The 17,724-nt window shown below is 39.4% G+C and overlaps 1 protein-coding gene across 16 annotated transcripts in view; it reads right to left on the bottom strand.

Moving 5' to 3' along the window:
• Nucleotides 1-17,724, bottom strand: part of LOC125264325 — a 146,660-nt gene that overhangs the window by 76,529 nt on the left and 52,407 nt on the right. The window contains exon 1 of one of the 16 annotated variants that reach the window (XM_048183572.1): nucleotides 6,718-8,479. The exons of the other annotated variants lie outside the window; for them this stretch is intronic. The gene's annotated coding sequence lies outside the window, so the exon portion shown is untranslated. Of the gene's footprint in view, nucleotides 1-6,717; nucleotides 8,480-17,724 lie in introns of those variants that run through there. 16 annotated transcript variants of the gene reach the window in all.

Genomic DNA, 17,724 nt, shown 5'->3' with positions numbered 1-17,724 from the left:
TTTATGGAAATGCACAATCACTCACACCAGACCTCTGCCATGTTAATGTGCAGTCATTAGCGCTGTGAGAACGGCCTGATTTGATCATTTCTGTTGTGTGGAGGGATCCTGAGGCACATGTTTCCTCTGCTTTAATCACATTTGAACCAAATTCGCATCTGATTTAGCTGTTTATTTCTCCCAGCGCTCCTGATGATATGCTTGTGTTGGTGACCTACTTTTGCTCAAGCTGATTCAGCAAGAGGCGGTGGGGTGCAGGATTCAGGGTCCCTCATGTCGATCTGTCTATTGTAATTCAGTGTGTGTTTACATGTATACACAGGTGAAAGTGTGACTGGCGTGTGTTAGTAATATCAGAATGCTGATAAAAACAGTTCAGCACACTGTAAATGACTCTTCCTCATGTCTTTAAAGTTAACAGGAAAAAGTATTCACAACCCAAGTGGAGCAAGATGCATTAAGACAGTAAATGGAGTTTGATCTCCAACTCTGAACTCTATGTTTGGTGAAGAAACACATGAGATCTAAAAAGGACAACACAGAGAGAAAGCCACCAGAGAAAGCCAGTTCCCAGAGGAGCGGATGCATTTCCTCAGATAACGGGAGTGAAGCCTGTAACATGGTCACTTAGGGATGCTGCGATCTGCACACGCTCAGTCAGTGTGTCTGCTAAACACTGAACGTGTTCAGGGTGAGGACATCCTATGCAGTTGTAACTGGTTATGTTAAATTATATTACAGCAACATCCCTATGAGACTGCTGAGAAACTGTGCTAAACAGCAAAACTGTGCTAAACAGCATTTCATGTCTTATCTGAATGACTGTCTTCTGTTTAGGCTCCCAGAGACCCAAGGATGTGTGTGTGAAAATAAAACAAATGAAAAATAGCCTCTAATTTCCCTTTTAAAATCTTTAAAATTGTTCTTCTGAGAAGACAGACATTATCAAAGAAACAAATGAAAATTCTGTCATCAGTAACTCATCCTCATGTTGTTCCAAACTCATAAGGCTTTCATTCATCTTCAGAACACAAATGAAGATTTTTTTTTTATGAAATCTGATCGATTTCTGTCCTTCAATTAACAGCTACGCAACTACCACTTTGACACTTTAAAAAAATCATAAAGAGATCATAAAACTGATCCATATGAATTTAGCAGTTTAGTCCAAATTTTCTGAAGAGATGATCACATTATATAATGAGTAGATTGAATTTAGGCTTTTATTCACATATAAACATTGATCAGTGAACATAAACAAACTCAACCGAACCTGCTTGATGTGAGAGAACAAACCTCTAGTGGAAGCTCAAGCATGCTGCATAACACAAAAATGAACCTCATTGGTTTTCGCATGAACATGCTTGAGTTTCCATTTACCATAACCGATGTGTGCGTTGATGAATGTTTATGTGAATAAAAGCCTAAATTAAATTTGTACAGCATACAAAGCGATTGTGTCTCTTCAGAAAATTTGGACTAAACCATTCAATTCATATAGATTAGTTTTATGATTTCTTTATGAACTTTTGAAGTGAAGTGGTAGTTGCGTAGCTGTCAATGGAGGGACAGAAATCTCTCAGATTTCATTAAAATATCTTTGTTTGTGTTCCAAAGCTGAGATTCTTATGGGCTTGGAACTAGAGGTCTACAAAGAAGACCCGAGACCCGAGGACCCGGGACCCGACCCGGGACCCGTATGTATGAGCCGGGAAATAAGGTGAAAAAACACGAGTGACCCCAGCCATCAGAAGCAGAGCGGGCGGAGTTAATGCAAGCGAACGGCGATCATCGAGTTTTATTATTCCTATCGTGTGCAACAGTAATGCAAACAAACTTCAAATCTCAAGAACTGCTTGTAGCCTTGCACATTCGCATTTAAATAACATAGCCTATTTCAAATCATTAACAAAATATGAACTATCACACGAATGTTTTCTGTGACGCTTAAAGCTTGTTTCAGGTTGCTCCAGCTAACGTGCATGTCTCATGCGAGCGCACTTTCTTTCTCCTGTTTTTATAATAACATTATGCCGTCTTGTTATATCTAAAGTTTTGGTCAGACTCGGTTCAGAAAGCACAGAAATGACCGCAAATAAGTAATGCTAATTTGCTGTGGAATAGATGTGCCGATCGGGTCCAGACGGGTCCGGTCGGGTTCGGGTCCAGCTTAGACGGGTCCGGGTAGTACATTTATGGCATTTCTCGGTTCTGCACGGGTTCGGGTCCAACTTTCAAAATAATAGTCGGGCCGGGTCGGTTCCGTGTAGCACATTTACGGGTCTCTTCGGGTTCGGGTATGAATTTTTGGACCCGTGAAGACCTCTACTTGGAACAACATAAGGGTGAGTGAATGAGATTCCGGAACCGGCCTTCTTGTCACTGTACTCTTGTATTTGATAAACACCATAGTGAATACAAAAATCTGAAAGGCTGTTAGAAAACATACATTCTGTTTGACTTTCTTTTCTGTGACAAGCGGGTTAAAAACAATGTTGTGCAGTGCTGCTTTAAGTAGACCTACCATAGCAAACACTGTATTTCTGCTTTTCTATACACCACCTACTGTCAGAGAGTGAAACTGCATTTTCATTCAGCCCATCTGCTGTTTTGTATGCATTTATCTGAACTGATAAATATGCATGCGAAAATTGGACAGAAATTTTGAGCTGAACATTTGTATTGGATTGAATACGTTTTTATACTGTGCCTACGCCTAAGACCCCAAACAGAAGAAATGCACATTTGCTTCATGGAAATGTGGATGGTTGATACACGTTAAGCTTGTTGATAATCAGGGAATATTAACATGCTGATCTATAACTTTTTTAAGATATTAAAAGGAATTTGGAGTTTCTCATCCCTGAAACAAAACATGAGTAAAGGTACTGAATGTGTATCCCAAAATATGCCAATGGCATAAGTATCACATTCTGCATCACTTTTGTGAAGTGTTTGAGAATATGGTCTGCTTCTGAAGATATGACAGCAAAATACCAGATCAGGTGTGAAACAGATTCGACAGAAGTCACAACAAGAACTCTCTATCGGTACACACACACATGATCTCTGTCTCTCTCTCTGTGTGTGTGTGTGTGTGTGTGTGTGTGTGTGTGTGTGTGTGTGTGTGTGTGTGTGTGTATTTTCTCAGCATGAACAAATCAGAGTTTGTTCAGACAAGAGTCGCATTTCACTAGACTATTTCTAGTCCTCTTAGAAGAACATCTATGATTATATTCAAATTAAAGCCACATTACATAGAGCACAGTAATTCCAACTTCATTTGCATTAACGGTCTGATCTTTTGAACTTGTGTGATTTCTGTCCACCATCCACCGTGTCCATACCTGCTAGCTATGGTAATGGCCACCACCTCTTGACCCTGTTAGCTACAAACCGTTTGGTTCCTGAAATGAGAGGTCAGAGGTCGCCACCTAGGCCCGGGCCATTGTCGATCCTAATGGTATTATGCTAAATATCCAATCGTTTAACTCTTTTGTTTAATGACAATAATGCTGTTATTCTGAGAGCAGTCATGCAAACAATAGTGGTGCAGAGACAGTGGTCTCTGAGGCTTAGTAAATGGCTCAGTAACATGAATCAGTATGACCAAAGAATGTGCAGTTTCTGCCCTGCTAAAAACGTACAATTACGTAATTAATGTGTGTGATCTTTAATAATAAGAACATCATCTAGAACACAAGCGGGTCCGAATCTGCATGTCAGGACTTGAGGATTTGCCGTTACTGGATTAATGGCAGCTCTATCTTCACGTTTCAGCCTGCAGGACAGACTACAACTCTTCCTTCCTACCTAACGCCCATGAGATGTATCCTGATCAATTTCACACTTGTTTGTTCATCTACGCCAGAGGAGAATTGTCCCCCAAGTGAGCCTTGTTTCTCCCAAGGTTCGTTTTCTTTCTTTCTGTCACCTGATGGAGTTTGGTTTCTTTTCCACTTTCACCTTTGGCTTGCTTAGATGGGGACACTTAAAGGGATTTTTTTCCCTACTATGGAAGTCATTGGCTATCGTCAACTGTCTAGTTACCGACATTCTTCAAAATATCTTACAGGTTTGGAACAACATAAGGCTGAGTAAATGATGACAGAATTTTCATTTTGGGGTAAATTATCCCTTTAATATCCAGCAATATTACTGATTTAACTGCACTGACACTATCAAAAGAGAACAAAACTGAATTGAGCTGGATAATAACTACTGTCTTCTGCTTTATAGCAGAATCATTTTTTTTTTTTCAAAACTGATGAAGTTTGCAACATCGACACCGTTGTTGAACTAAATTAAACTGACTCAAGCTAAATAATGACACTGTTGTTTTCAGTAGAGCTGCTTATAGCTATATTGAACTTGTTTCATAATGAATGTAATTTAGTTATTGAACTGAACTGAATTGAACTGAATAAGAAGTTTGCATCATGAATTCTGTTACTTTACTGTTTACAATTGTGAAGCTGCTTTGAAACAATTTCTATTGAATAAAGCGTTATAAAAATAAAGCTTGACTTAACTTGAGGAAGCAAGAGTGTATTTACCCACAGGACATTATACAGAATTCAATGAATCCATAGTCATGGAGGGCTAAGCAGGTTCACTGCTTTGTGAACCAGTCAAACAGAAAGAGAGAGAGAGAGGGGTCATTTTTGTCCTCGGCGTGAACCAGAGTGAATGAAATAAATAGCTCTAGACCTCAATAACAGAGACGTGACATAAAGCACTCAGACTGACCTCCTCACTGTACAGAGATAGCTACTCTGTGTATTGTTCCTCAAAGGTGAAGCTAGTAATCAAACTGGTTTTTATGCACACAGCAATTAATCATGCTGTATAATCATGAGTCAGTTCAAAAGACACTTGAGAGATATTGTAGCTTGTCAGTCTACAACTGCTCATAATAGGCTTTGTCGGCTATGCTATATTGTAAAAATAGTCACGGCTGAAGGGGTGCACAACGTAGCACAGCCTCTTGTACATTATTGATTAAATGTGTAATATGTATAAACAGCATTTAAAATACAGATGGTGAAAAATTAAAGGACAATCCGGAGAATCCACTTGCTCTGTTATGCTGTAGTGAGTATTGTGCTGGCATGGTTTGGGTCCGCTTGCCCCATTAGAGGGAAGGGTCACTGCAAATCAATACTGAGTGAACAACTTTTAACATTTCTCTCCTCATGGAAGTGGAAAATGCCCCCATCCATAGTGCAGAGGGGTCAATCAATAGTTTGATGAGTATGAAAATGATTAGTATGATTTGGCCTTTGCAATCACAAGATCTCAATCCAACTGGACACCTATGGGAGATTTTGGGGCTACATGTTAGACAGCACTCTGCACCACTATCATATCACACATCAAATGAGAGAATAAATTTTGGAAGAATGGTGGTCTATGCCTCCAGTAGAGCACCAGAGACTTGGAGAATTAAAGCTGTTCTGGTAGCATGTGGTGGCCCAACACCTTACTAAGACACTTTATTTTGTTGTTTTTTCCCTTTCATTTGCCACCCATCTCTTTTTCAATGTTTTTTTCTTTTATAAAAAGAAAATTGAGTCATTATTCAGTTAAGGTCATTCAGTTTTGATTCAGAATGGTTCAAGAACTGTGTAAAGTTAATAAATTATGTAATGAGTTCAATTCAGCTTTAAGCAGCTCTGCAGAAAATGAGCAGTGATGTCATCATCCAGCTCAGTTCAGTTCTCATCCAGTAGTGACAGTGCAGTCAAATCAATAATACTTCAGTTTGTCTCACTTAAAGGTCACCTATTATGCTAAATCCACTTTTTGGATTTAAATGTGTGTTGGCAGTGTGTGAACACAACCCTGCAATGATAAAAATCTACCCAGTCCTTTTTATATTATATTATATATATATATATATATATATATATATATATATATATATCCCCATTAAAGTACACATGAAATCAAAATTGACCTTATTTATTTTGTTAGCTCAAATTGCTAGTTTTGTGGTGAACAATTCATCCGTGCAAGTCAATCCACACACAAAAATGGTTTGGCTTCGTAATATTTAATTAAAATCTGAAAATGCTCAGGTTGGGTTGAAATCGCGTAAACCACTCCCCTCCAACCGTTAGTCTACTATGAGCGAGAGATGGAGAGGAGGAGCGCTGAAGTAAAACTCTGCCCTCTGTTCAATATTCCGTTTCACTTGGAAATACGTCACAACACTGGAGAAAAGTCATTTGCAACTTCCGGTTCACACAGACTTTAAAACAAAGCAGTCTCATTAGACAAGTATTATGATTCTCTGATGAATGTGACATCACATTCCTCATGCCCCGCCCATGGCCACTGACTGACAGTCCTGTATTACCATAGTTTCCTCCCTCAGCGAGCTGTATGCTGTCCGCCATTTTCTCCGCGCTTGAGCAGCTGTAGCGACAACAATGTCTGGTAAGTAATTGAGATGTTTTGTTGTTGGATGTATGGTGAACATAAGTGTCTTCATTTACTGACATCTGAGCCACTGAACTCAGTGGATTAGTTTTATTTTTGAAGGGAATGCGCCACAGATCTAATATACACATACGATTTCTGTAACGTTGCCTGCTATTTACGTTCACAGACACAACTGACTGTGTTTATGTGAACTGTGTGTGTTTTTGACAGAACCTTGTTTGTATTTGACTGTTTAAACAAAACAAAAAATGTGAAAGAGAAGTTACTCACGAGACTTGATGTCTGACAGCCAGCTGTCTGTATGTGTGTGCTTCAGATAAGTGCACTCAGAAAATGATCCACTAGAAGTTTAAACTGATATAGCTTTAAAACCCATGGAAAAATAAACCATAATGATGAAAGAAGAACTATGCTATCCATGAGAATGATCAAGATATAGATGATAATCAAAACCAAGCAGGTGTCTTGTTAATATTTGGCAGAGAATCCGATTGAGCCAGGAACTGTGATCGTGGAGAGGGGGCAGGGCACAGCAGCTCATTTGCATTTAAAGGCACATGCACGAATACAGCCTGTTCTTGACTGTAGTCAGAAATGGCCATTTGCAACATGGATTTATAAATGATCTGTGAGGTATTTTAAGCTGAAACTTCACAGACATTCTGGGGACACCTGAGACTTAAATTACATCTTGTAAAATGGGCATAATAGGTGACCTTTAAGTCTGCAAGGCATGCTGGGAAGAGAATGCTGTACTAGTTTAAAGTGAGATGTGTCATTCTTGCACACAAATAAAACCAAGACAGCAACACCCGAACACAAATAGCAGCTTCTGCATCACAGGGCTTGTTCGTGTTTCCCTTTCTACAGATTACTGCCTATCCTCTCTGCTCCTTCTCTCTTTTTTCTTGTACTTTTCTGCACTTTCACTTCTGCTCTAGCTTCTGTACTGCCGCAGCTCTTTCTGGAAACTCGAGTGTTGTTGATCTTGTGTGATAAACTGGTTGTGATGTTCCACATTTGTAAGACATTTGGGATCAAAGTGTCTGCAGAATGATTAAATGTGCATGTCAGTGTCTTCTTGTGCCCTCATCCACCCTTGCTCATATCTGCCTACCCTCAGAATCACAAGACAACACCCGGCAATCTGCAGCTCTAAACAAGGCCTTTAAAACACCCATCTGAGCTATTAAAACTCCAGAGTTACAAAACGTTCCCAAGACTCGAGTCCACCCCAAGCCTGTAGAAGCGTCTAGCCCTGAGCTGTAGACCCAGGAGGTTACCACAGCAAGGTCAGACACTGAAGAGGGTTATTACATTACAATTAGGCCCTGGCCAAACAGTAGGGAGTGGCGTTCGACTTTACGAGTCTGCTAGTAATATGGGCCTGTTTGCTGATGTTATCACACAGAGCTCTGGGAGGGTTTGGACAGTCCCTTGAGGTGTTTGCTGCTGTTTTAATCATGCACTTACTAGATTTCTAAATGTAAAATGGCCAGCTCTCTTTGAAGTCCTCATAAAACCTCATAGAAGAACAATAGATGAGATACCGGGTTTACCTTTATCGATGGGATATCAGGTTTGCTTTTCTGGCAAATCTCCTATAATAACATCCTACCTCATACCTGTCTTGCAGCAAAAACATGCTTTTCATTTTAAAACATTATTTGTACAATCATTAATCTGACCTACTAAAGGTTTTAATGTTGTTCAGAGAACAGACTATTGCGTTACTACTGGCATTAAACACACACACGTACCTGAAGACCACAGACAGGGTCAAAAGTAAAAGCAGTGTGAACTGTCTGGATCATATGACCTTCACAGAAAGGGCACAAAGGAGCTGGAGTGAGTCCAAACCAGATGATCTCCACCTGGAGTCTGCAGAGATGCATGAGTTGTGGGAGATTTACATCTAGAACCGTATCCTACTTACAGTATATTTGAAAGATTTGGGCATACATTTTTATAGATGTACTTGTATGTTAAACCTAAATATAACATACACAGCTACTCCTGCTTTAAAGGGAACCCCGTGTATTAAGACTTGTATGGCTTAATATAACATAAATTATGTCTCTTACTGAAATATGTAGTAGAAAACCCATTAAAGATTTACGTTATTTAAAAAATCCATTCAATTACATATTTGGTCAATGGGGGGTGCCATTTTGTTTAGGTGCACACTGCATTCTACGTCGATGACATCAAATGGTTGCACTCGGTGACATACTGACGCTACCATGTTGCTATTTTTAACGCAACACAAGTTGGAATATGCCACAATTTTCAGTCGATGGGCCACAAGAGAAGCGATGCAAGTCTTCACTGCTTTCCTAGCGTTAAGAGGAGAAAAGAATGGGAATATGTGAAGAATGTGGACGAATAAAACTTCCTAAAGAACCGCATCTTTGTTCTCTCCAATTTAGCCCTGATGCCTTTTTCATCTGTATACTTTGGGGCAACAGTAATCTAGTAAGGCATACAAGTCTTACTCCCATGGGTTACTTTTAAAACTCGATCAGCCTTTTCAGTTTGAGCCAGAGTGCAAAATTAGGATGAAATCATCGAAGACGTGCAATGTCTCTGTGGCTATTCGAACTACTGTTGTATGATTGACGTGTAAAAATCGTCTGATATGTCACCTAAATTGCATTACACAAGGTAAAACATGCTGAGAAGATGCTACTGTTTTATGTTATCACAGATATCCTGTGCAACACAGCACACACAAGCTTTGAGGAAGTCTGTCTCAATCGAGATGTGTTATGGGCTGCCGAGAGCAACCATTTTACGTCATCGACGTAGAATGCACTGTGCACCTAAACAAAATGGCGCCCCCATTGTCCAAAATATGTCATGGATTTTTAAAATAACATAAATCTTTCATGGGTTTTCTACTACATATTTCAGTAAAAGACATCATTTACGTTATATTAAGCCACGCAAGTCTTAATACCCGGGGTTCTCTTTATAATATTGTGTGAATTATAGGATACAAAAGATCTATTAGTGACATGGTTGCAGAGGTTTGCTTAAATGCAAATAATCATTTTTTTTTTTTTTCCATAGCTTGACTGCCTGCGTAGTTTTTGCTGCTTGTTAGATCCATCAGTGGTGGCTCGTGGGTTTTAAAATAGAGGAGGCACACTAAATTATATTGGTCTGGGGATCCCCTGCTGATTATTATTATTAGCCTATTATTATCTTAACTGCTTTATATAAAAGAAAATGACATATACAGCAAGATAATACAAACATAATTTCACTTGAAGCAAACATCCATCCCGCCTTAAATGTTTTTGTTAAAAGAGCACGTTGTGCATTTAGTGAAGCTGGCTGCTGTAGCCTATATTTGCAACTTATGCGTGGAGTCTTCGTTCATTTGTAATTTGTAGACTGTTTGAATGATAGCTTGGTAAATTTGTTGGCGATCAAATATTCAATTCAATGCTACTCTACATAAATAGATACTTGATCCATTATCAGTGCAGCAGTTGCAGTTCAAACAAATTTCACGTTATTCACATAATTTGTCTCTACAATGATAGGTTGATATACCAAGGGAGGCTAGCCTCCCTGGCGATGTATCTTTTCTCAACTCTCCTAATTGCTAAATGTAAAACACTTGATGGTGATTGGCTAATTTTTTACCAACTGAGGCACAAGACGAGCTCAGCTCATGTGCCTCCCCCTCCTCTCCCCGTAGCGGTTGTAATGACATTGGTATAATCGGCAAGTTCGTGAAAGAACAGCGTTGCTTTTGAATTCAATAACATGTTATGGTGTTACAGCGGTAAAATTACAAACAAAAAAATACACATTCTGAGACATGAAATGAAACGAATAACTGGAAATTTTATTAACATTAAATTATCATTTCTCCCATTTTCTCCTCAAAATTCTAGGCTGTACCTCCCTTGCCTCCCCTAACGAGCCGCCACTGAGATCCAAGTATATAGGTTAATTATGTTATGTGGGTGGGTTGGAAGAATTTGTCATGGAGCCAAAAAAAAAGTTGAGGAACATGTTTTCAGTCACTGGGTTTAGAGACAAGCTCCTCTGAAACACAGGAACGGAAATATATTTTGGACCACACAAATGCAAAAGACACTGCAGGCCAACAAAGAAGAGGTTCTCATCATGAAGACATGCCTGAACATGCCCGTATCTGTGAGAGTCTTGAGCTTGCTGTCTCAGTGAAAAGACTGAGCTTTCCTTGACCTCGGGTTTGTTTTCAGCAATAATTAGACTCTCAAATTCAACCCATAATAAATGTTCCACCCGGATTACATCAGCATTCCAGTGGGCAAATGGCAAACAGCCATTTAAATCAGTTTCATGGTGAACGACAAGGTCCGTTTTAAGGGCTGGCTATGATTTAACCTCAGTGACTGCCATGCAACATTCACCACGCTTTTCACTACACAGGGACGAGACAACCACGCATGAGTGTTTGTGTTTGTTCATGATACTGTTCCTCCGAGCTGCCAGATCAGCCCTCCAGAGGGTCCCATGGCATACAAATTAGCCTTTTATTGCAGCTGTTGACTGAAATGCACCTCAAAAGAGCCGCAGAGGTTAAAATCCAAACTATAGTGAAGTCTGAACAAGCACAGCAGTTACAAAATGCCATGGTGGCTGGAGAATGAGGATGAGAAAGTGAGAAACCACAAAAATCATTAGCATACCATCGTCTCTACCACCTTATTAACATTATGCATCTGTCTTCCCCCGACGCTCTCCTCCGATCAGGGCAGGCTGCTTGAATCCTACACATAAAGATAAATGCTCTCTGGAAAGAGGCTGGAAAAGTTTCAAGGCACCAAATGCATTCAAATGCCTGCCTGGGTTCAACTTTCTAATTCAACATTATCTCAAGGTTAATAGCCCTGACACACAAAAGCACTTAATAACCCAATAAAACAGCACTACATCATTAAACCTCCCTCACAGCACTGCCGCTGCGCTGGGGACGGGGACCACAACAACGGCCGTAATAATCTCAGAGACTCTAATTCACAGCTAGATTTAGTCTATAATTCATGAAACCATATGCTTGTGTTTTGGATGGACTCAGAGAGCTGAGCGCAATTCAATGTCATCTCTCAGAGCAGACTCACCTTCAGGCAATAAGCCACGATGTAATCATAATTTGTGTGGAATAAAAGTTGGTGTTTTACTGCCAGTAGTGGTCATTTGAGCTTGAAACTGCAGCGAATTGTATGTATGGGCACATTTTTGCCAAAGTTTGTAACATTGAAATTGAGAAGATCTCTGAAACTCTTCTTTGATCTCAATTTAACCTCATTCCTGTCTAGGAGCAACAATCGAGCTGTGCTATCCAGACGAGATACTTCTTTACTGCTTGTGTGCAGGATAAGATGATGAAAAAAAGAAGAAGAAGAAAAAAAGAAATATAACTGATATAACTCCATCAAGTCTCTTGTGTAATGAAAGCGCTTCTTCTGAATCAAATGTTGGTTCCCTTTACTCCCCTCACAGTAATTACACACATCCAGAAAAAGACAAATGATGAAAAGTCTCAAGAAATTGTGTCAATTTTATTTTTTGACATCCACAGTTCCTTTGTTATTGTGTACAAGGTCTAAATGAGTTGCCTGGAGCTCTGTTTATATTAGTTTTCTGTATCTCAGCAAGAAAAATATTATTTTATTGTAAGTTTTAATAAACCCCTTTGGATGGAGAACATCTACAACAAAACATCTGTTTATTTCAAGTTAATCTAATCAAAATTAGCATCAAATGTTTGGCCCCACAATTAGAGCTCAACATGAGCTCAACAGTTACATAATATGCCATCTAAGCAAAAAGACAAAATTTAATTTTTTTTTTTTTTTTTTTTTTTACCTCGGAGCCTACCAAATCCTATGCTCACACAATCGCCACAAACGGCTGCACGCCTCCCACAACAGGGTGGCAGAAGACCGTCAGGGGTGTGAAGTTAGTTTGCCTGCTGGGCTTTTCTCCTCATCAGTAACAGCAGGGTATGAAAACCTGGAGTGGAAAGTCCCTCCGAGCCCAGCCCAAAAAAATGGCCTGTAATCTGTGAGGTGTAAGGCCTGGCACTACAGCGAGGTTCATACGGGGCCTCCTTACACCGCCTGACCTCACTGTGTGCGTGCATGTGTGTGTTTACTGTGTGAGGGAAGCAGATCTGACGAGTTTATACACAGTTTACTCTGTGTTTGGGTTTCCAGGGAATTACAAGTCAGTAATGGCTTCTTATGAGGCCAGATTACTGTGTCGCATTTGGACCGAGTTTGGATTGGACTGATTTATGTTGGGCTTGATCTGAAAAAGATTATTCCTTATTTTCTTTGTGTTTTTGATGAAACAAGCAACATCTGTTTGAAATCTATGCATGTACAAGGTGACACTGAACAAGGGTCCTTAAAACAAGCACACACATCTGCTTTCCTTCCTGCTTTCAAGAATAACAGAGGAAATATGTACAGATAAGACATGAATTATGAACATAATACATGATAAACTGCCACATCCTGCAGAAGAAACACAGCCTCCCTTCAGTTTAATTTCAAACCCATCTCCCACTGCACTCAAAGAGCTTCTCTTGCTTTTTTGTTGTATTTTCTCTTCAGCCCATTTCATTTTTGTTCTGATGTTTATTGACCCATGACCGCAACACAAATACTGCGGTAGAGTGATGGAAGGATGAAGATGAGAGAGAACACAGGACAGAGACAGGAGGGAATTACTGATGGCATGAATCTGGAGAGTCTTGGGCTTCACCACAGGAGCTCAGCCTGCAATTTCATCCATGGCCAAACCAGAAGACGACCAACCCAGTCTGGTCCTGTGTAGCCAAAGGATCACAGCACCTACATCTGTCTCAGACCCGCTGTCTGTTCATGCTGACTGCAATTGTCAGGACCAATCTGATCACTGAACTTGCCTAAGTTTGCAAGGGTAATAGCAGAAAATCTCTGCAAGATTGTCAGACTGTCAGACTTAGACTAAGCTTGTTTAGCTAGTTACTAGCTTAAATGACCAGTTGAAACCGTTTTTTTGCTGCTCAGTCCTTTTGGAAACAAGAGGGTGTGCTTACATGAAGATACTTTTGAGAAAGAACTCAAACTGCATTAGCCACTGCAGTTTCCAGTGTGAGCCTACTACTGTTGAATGATCTATTTTAGATAAAACCTACTAAATTGTTCATGAAAACACTATAGTTTAGTGGTGGATTCAGACTGGACCAGATACTCTGGCTAGCAAAATTACTTTCCTGCTGGTTTTAACATGGGTACACTGGTTAAGCTGGTCTAACAGCATTAAAGGGTTAGTTCACCCAAAAATGAATATTCTGTAATTTATTACTTACCCTCATGTCGTTCCACACCCATAAGATCTTTGTTCATCTTCGGAACACAAAGTAAGATATTTCAGTTGAAATCCGATGGCTCAGTGAGGCCTTCATAGGGAGCAATGACATTTCCTCTCTCAAGATCCATAAAAGTACTAAAAACATATTTAAATCAGTTTATGTGAGTACAGTGGTTCAATATTAATATTATAAAGTGACGAGAATATTTTTGGTGTGCCAAAAAAAAATAAAAATAACGACTTATATAGTGATGGCTGATTTCAAAACACTGCTTCAGGAAGCTTCGGAGATGAATCAGTGTATCGAATCTGCTGTTCGGAGCGCCAAAGTCACGTGATTTCAGCCGTTGGCAGTTTTTCACACGTGATCTGAATCATGATTCGATACACTGATTCATAATTTTCATTTTTGGGTGAACTAACCCTTTAAACTAGTTCCATCTTGGAATTTAATCAGTCTGGTCTGTTTTTATTTTCAGTAGAGTTGAAATGGTTCTGTTGAAGAGTCACACCCTGTCATCACATGTTCAACCTAAAAAAGATGGTGTCACGGACCACAATAAGCCACGTGAAGCATATCTTTCCCCGACACAACTGCAACACACTACCATCCTTCCTGATTGGATTGGGTTTGCTTACAGTGTTTCTCATATCTGCTTAATGACAGTTAATATTTTAGAACTGCTCCATGCTGGGCAGTGTTGCATTACCAGTCATATATATCCAGACAAATGTACCGCAGTGCCTTTGACCATCAGCAGCTCTCGACTGGACTGGAGCCAGACACCCCCCATCCCGCCGGCTCTAACCCAACATGAGCTGACCTCAACTGAACCGCTACTGCTGCTGAAACTGAAGCACAGCACTGAAACAGAGTTCATTAGTGCTTCTCGCTCTTATCCTGCTCAGCTCAGGAACACAACCACCCTGCAGCATGAAAAAAAAAACTGAATACACACAGCAAGTCGTCCTCTCCATGTCTGAGAGATCAGAAAGGTGTAAGGTGTCTGATGTCTGAGACACGTCTGGGCCACAAAACTAAATGAAAGGAAGTTCCGTGCTTGTTTTCCAACCCATTACATAGAACACCCACTCAACTCTTGGGGAAAAAGGAGGTGTGACAGACAGGAAGGAGTTCTGCCAAATAGGGACAGCCAAGATGCCTGTATATGATGCCTGGCAGTGACCTGAACAAGGGCCATTTAGAAACCTGTCTCCACTTAATATGCATCAGTTTGCAGTGCTCATGAAAAATAGATTAGATATGTGAGACAAAGAGAGAGACCTGTAGAAGATGGTGGCATACGGACAGATGGAAGAAAGTAAGAGTCAAAGAATGAAAGATATTAAAGGAGCAGGAAATGAAAGGAGCTAATGGCTGAATTGCAGGTTGGTCTTTAATTACAGTCCTCTGGTGGGATGCTCAGCAGACACCAGGAGGTTCTTCAGCTCTTTTCTGCAGCTCCTCTGGGAGAAAGCCCTGACAGGACATTCCACCACAGAAGGGGCTATATCTCACCAAACAGCTCATCAGCCCAGCCCACAAAACCAATAATGGACACCAGAGAGGACAGCGTCCAGAGGAAGGAGCTCTGCTCATCACAATATCACACACTTTTTGCTTCATTAACACTACACGCTGTTATCTTCCAGGACCATTTTAATCGACCAGTTTAATTCTGAGGATTCCTGTATCCTCTCTTTATTAGGGGTGGGCGATATGCTGGTAGACACAAAAACAAACAAACAAAAAAAAAACTAGAAATTTGTCAACCAGTAGAGATTTCTGATTATAGGCTCTATCTCGGCTATGAAAGCTTATGTGGCATCATGAATGCTTATCATTTGAATGTGTTTTTAAGCCTTGAAGTTTAAAACCAAATGATTTTAAACCCTTCACACGCAATAAGCAGTGGAAGAGAAATTATTTCGGTATATTAACACACTGTCTGAGAGACAGTTTCTGAGTGCACATACCTGAAACACTCACACACATACAGCCACTGCTTATAGAGTACGTGAGTACTGAACTGATTATTTTTTAGACTTATTCAGCTTGAACACTCAAATTCACACACTTATGTGTCAAAATGCCATCTTTGCGAGTATCCTCGTAAACACAGTCATGTCTTAACCAGTGGTGGACAGTATTTCTACTTCATTACTTTACAAGTACATTTTTCAAGTATCTGAGTATTTTAATTTTGTGAAATTTTTATTTCACTACATTACAAAGCTTAAAATTGTACTTTTTACTCCACTACATTCCATAAAAACATTGCATTCCTCATTATTTAGAACTTTACAATTTGACACCCCATCTGAAACGCAATAGCGATGTCCGATCTGTGAACGAGTTGTTTCTTTCGATCTGAACCTGTTGAATTGGTTCACAAATAACCCTGAACTCTTGTTCTTGAGTCAACAACTCACTGATTCAACAATCCGGTCAAAATGGGCCAAGAACAGGGATATAACTGGATATAAGTTATTTGTGAACTAAATCTGCTGTAAAAGGGCAAGCTGTTCAGGCCCACTGAAATGTTTAAATGTGGATATGCCTGCATTTGTGTGTCACCGTCTGTATGGGGTAGAAGATTTTAGTTAAAATTATGTAAATTAATGCATCTTCCCCAGTGCTGTAGCATTTTCAAATGATATAAAACTACAGGTAGTTTGTTTGCATATCTTTCTTCAGAGATTTAAACAGCAACTGAAAAACATTCTTGAGTAAAAGCACAGATACCTTACAGTGAAAATTACTCCATTACAAGATACAAGTCACCAATTCCTATACAACTTGAGTAAAAATCTTACCCCCAGTTTCACATTCACAGACAAGGCTTAAGCCTAGTTTGAGACTAAAAAGCATGTTTGAGCTGTTTTAACTGAAAGCAACTTGCACTGACGTATTTTAAAATATGTTGTAATGTTTTGTCTCAAGATGCACACCAGTAGTGTTTTCTTTTTTGTTTTTCCTAAGGCATGTTTATAAAAGCTACTTGTCCTAATTGAACTAATGCCTAGTTCTGGCTTAATCTAAGCCCAGTCTGTGAAACAAGGCTTATGATCTGATTTTAACAGTACTTAAGTATTTTAGGCTCAAAGATGCAGTAGTCCTCAACACCTAAGAGACATGCTAGTGAAAAAACAAAAAAACAGTTGATTTGTGAGGAGAGCAATCAGGTCTATTTTCTAAAATCACAATAAAACTGAACGCTTCAAAATTGCAATAAATCAAGGTTGACACAACAGCCTCTTAAACACTCATGTCTCAGTTAAGCTCGAGTGCTCAAAAAGGTAATAAGTGAACCAATATCCTTCAAAAAGATTTTTATCTAATTTTAACAGATAAATACAATAATGTTAAGTAAAATGAAATAGTCAGTTTACTTGCACTGGATGTGCTTGTTGAATGGCCATTCAATAGAAAAAGACTTTTAAACTCTTTCATCCAATTGCTGAGGACGGTAACCACCAAACCCGGAAACACAGTCAGCATGTACATTAGGGCTGCATACTTACTCTGTACTTGCACACAGCATGTTAACATCATGCCTCTTCACACGCACTTTTTGAGCATTTATTAACTCTGTTAAATATAATCCATTGATCAAAAAAGAAAAATAATAAGACTTTGGATGAATATTTTCTGTTAGAAAATTATATTCTATATTAGAATAGTCTATAAGACATTAGAGGAATATCATACAAATGAAATGATTAGTTCACTTTAAAATTAAAATTACCCCATGATTTACTTACCCTCAAGCCATCCTAGGTGTATATGTCTTTCTTCTTTCAGACAAATACAATCAGAGTTATATTAATAATCGCCCTGATGCTCCCAAGCTTTATAATGACAGTGCACGGAAACCACCTGTTTGAAGCTCAGTGCATCCATCTTTCATA

This window comes from Megalobrama amblycephala, linkage group LG3 (assembly GCF_018812025.1).
Source record: "Megalobrama amblycephala isolate DHTTF-2021 linkage group LG3, ASM1881202v1, whole genome shotgun sequence".
NCBI lineage: Eukaryota > Metazoa > Chordata > Actinopteri > Cypriniformes > Xenocyprididae > Megalobrama > Megalobrama amblycephala.
The sequence above is the reverse complement of the archived record's forward strand: the minus strand, read 5'-3'. Positions and strand labels throughout refer to the sequence as shown.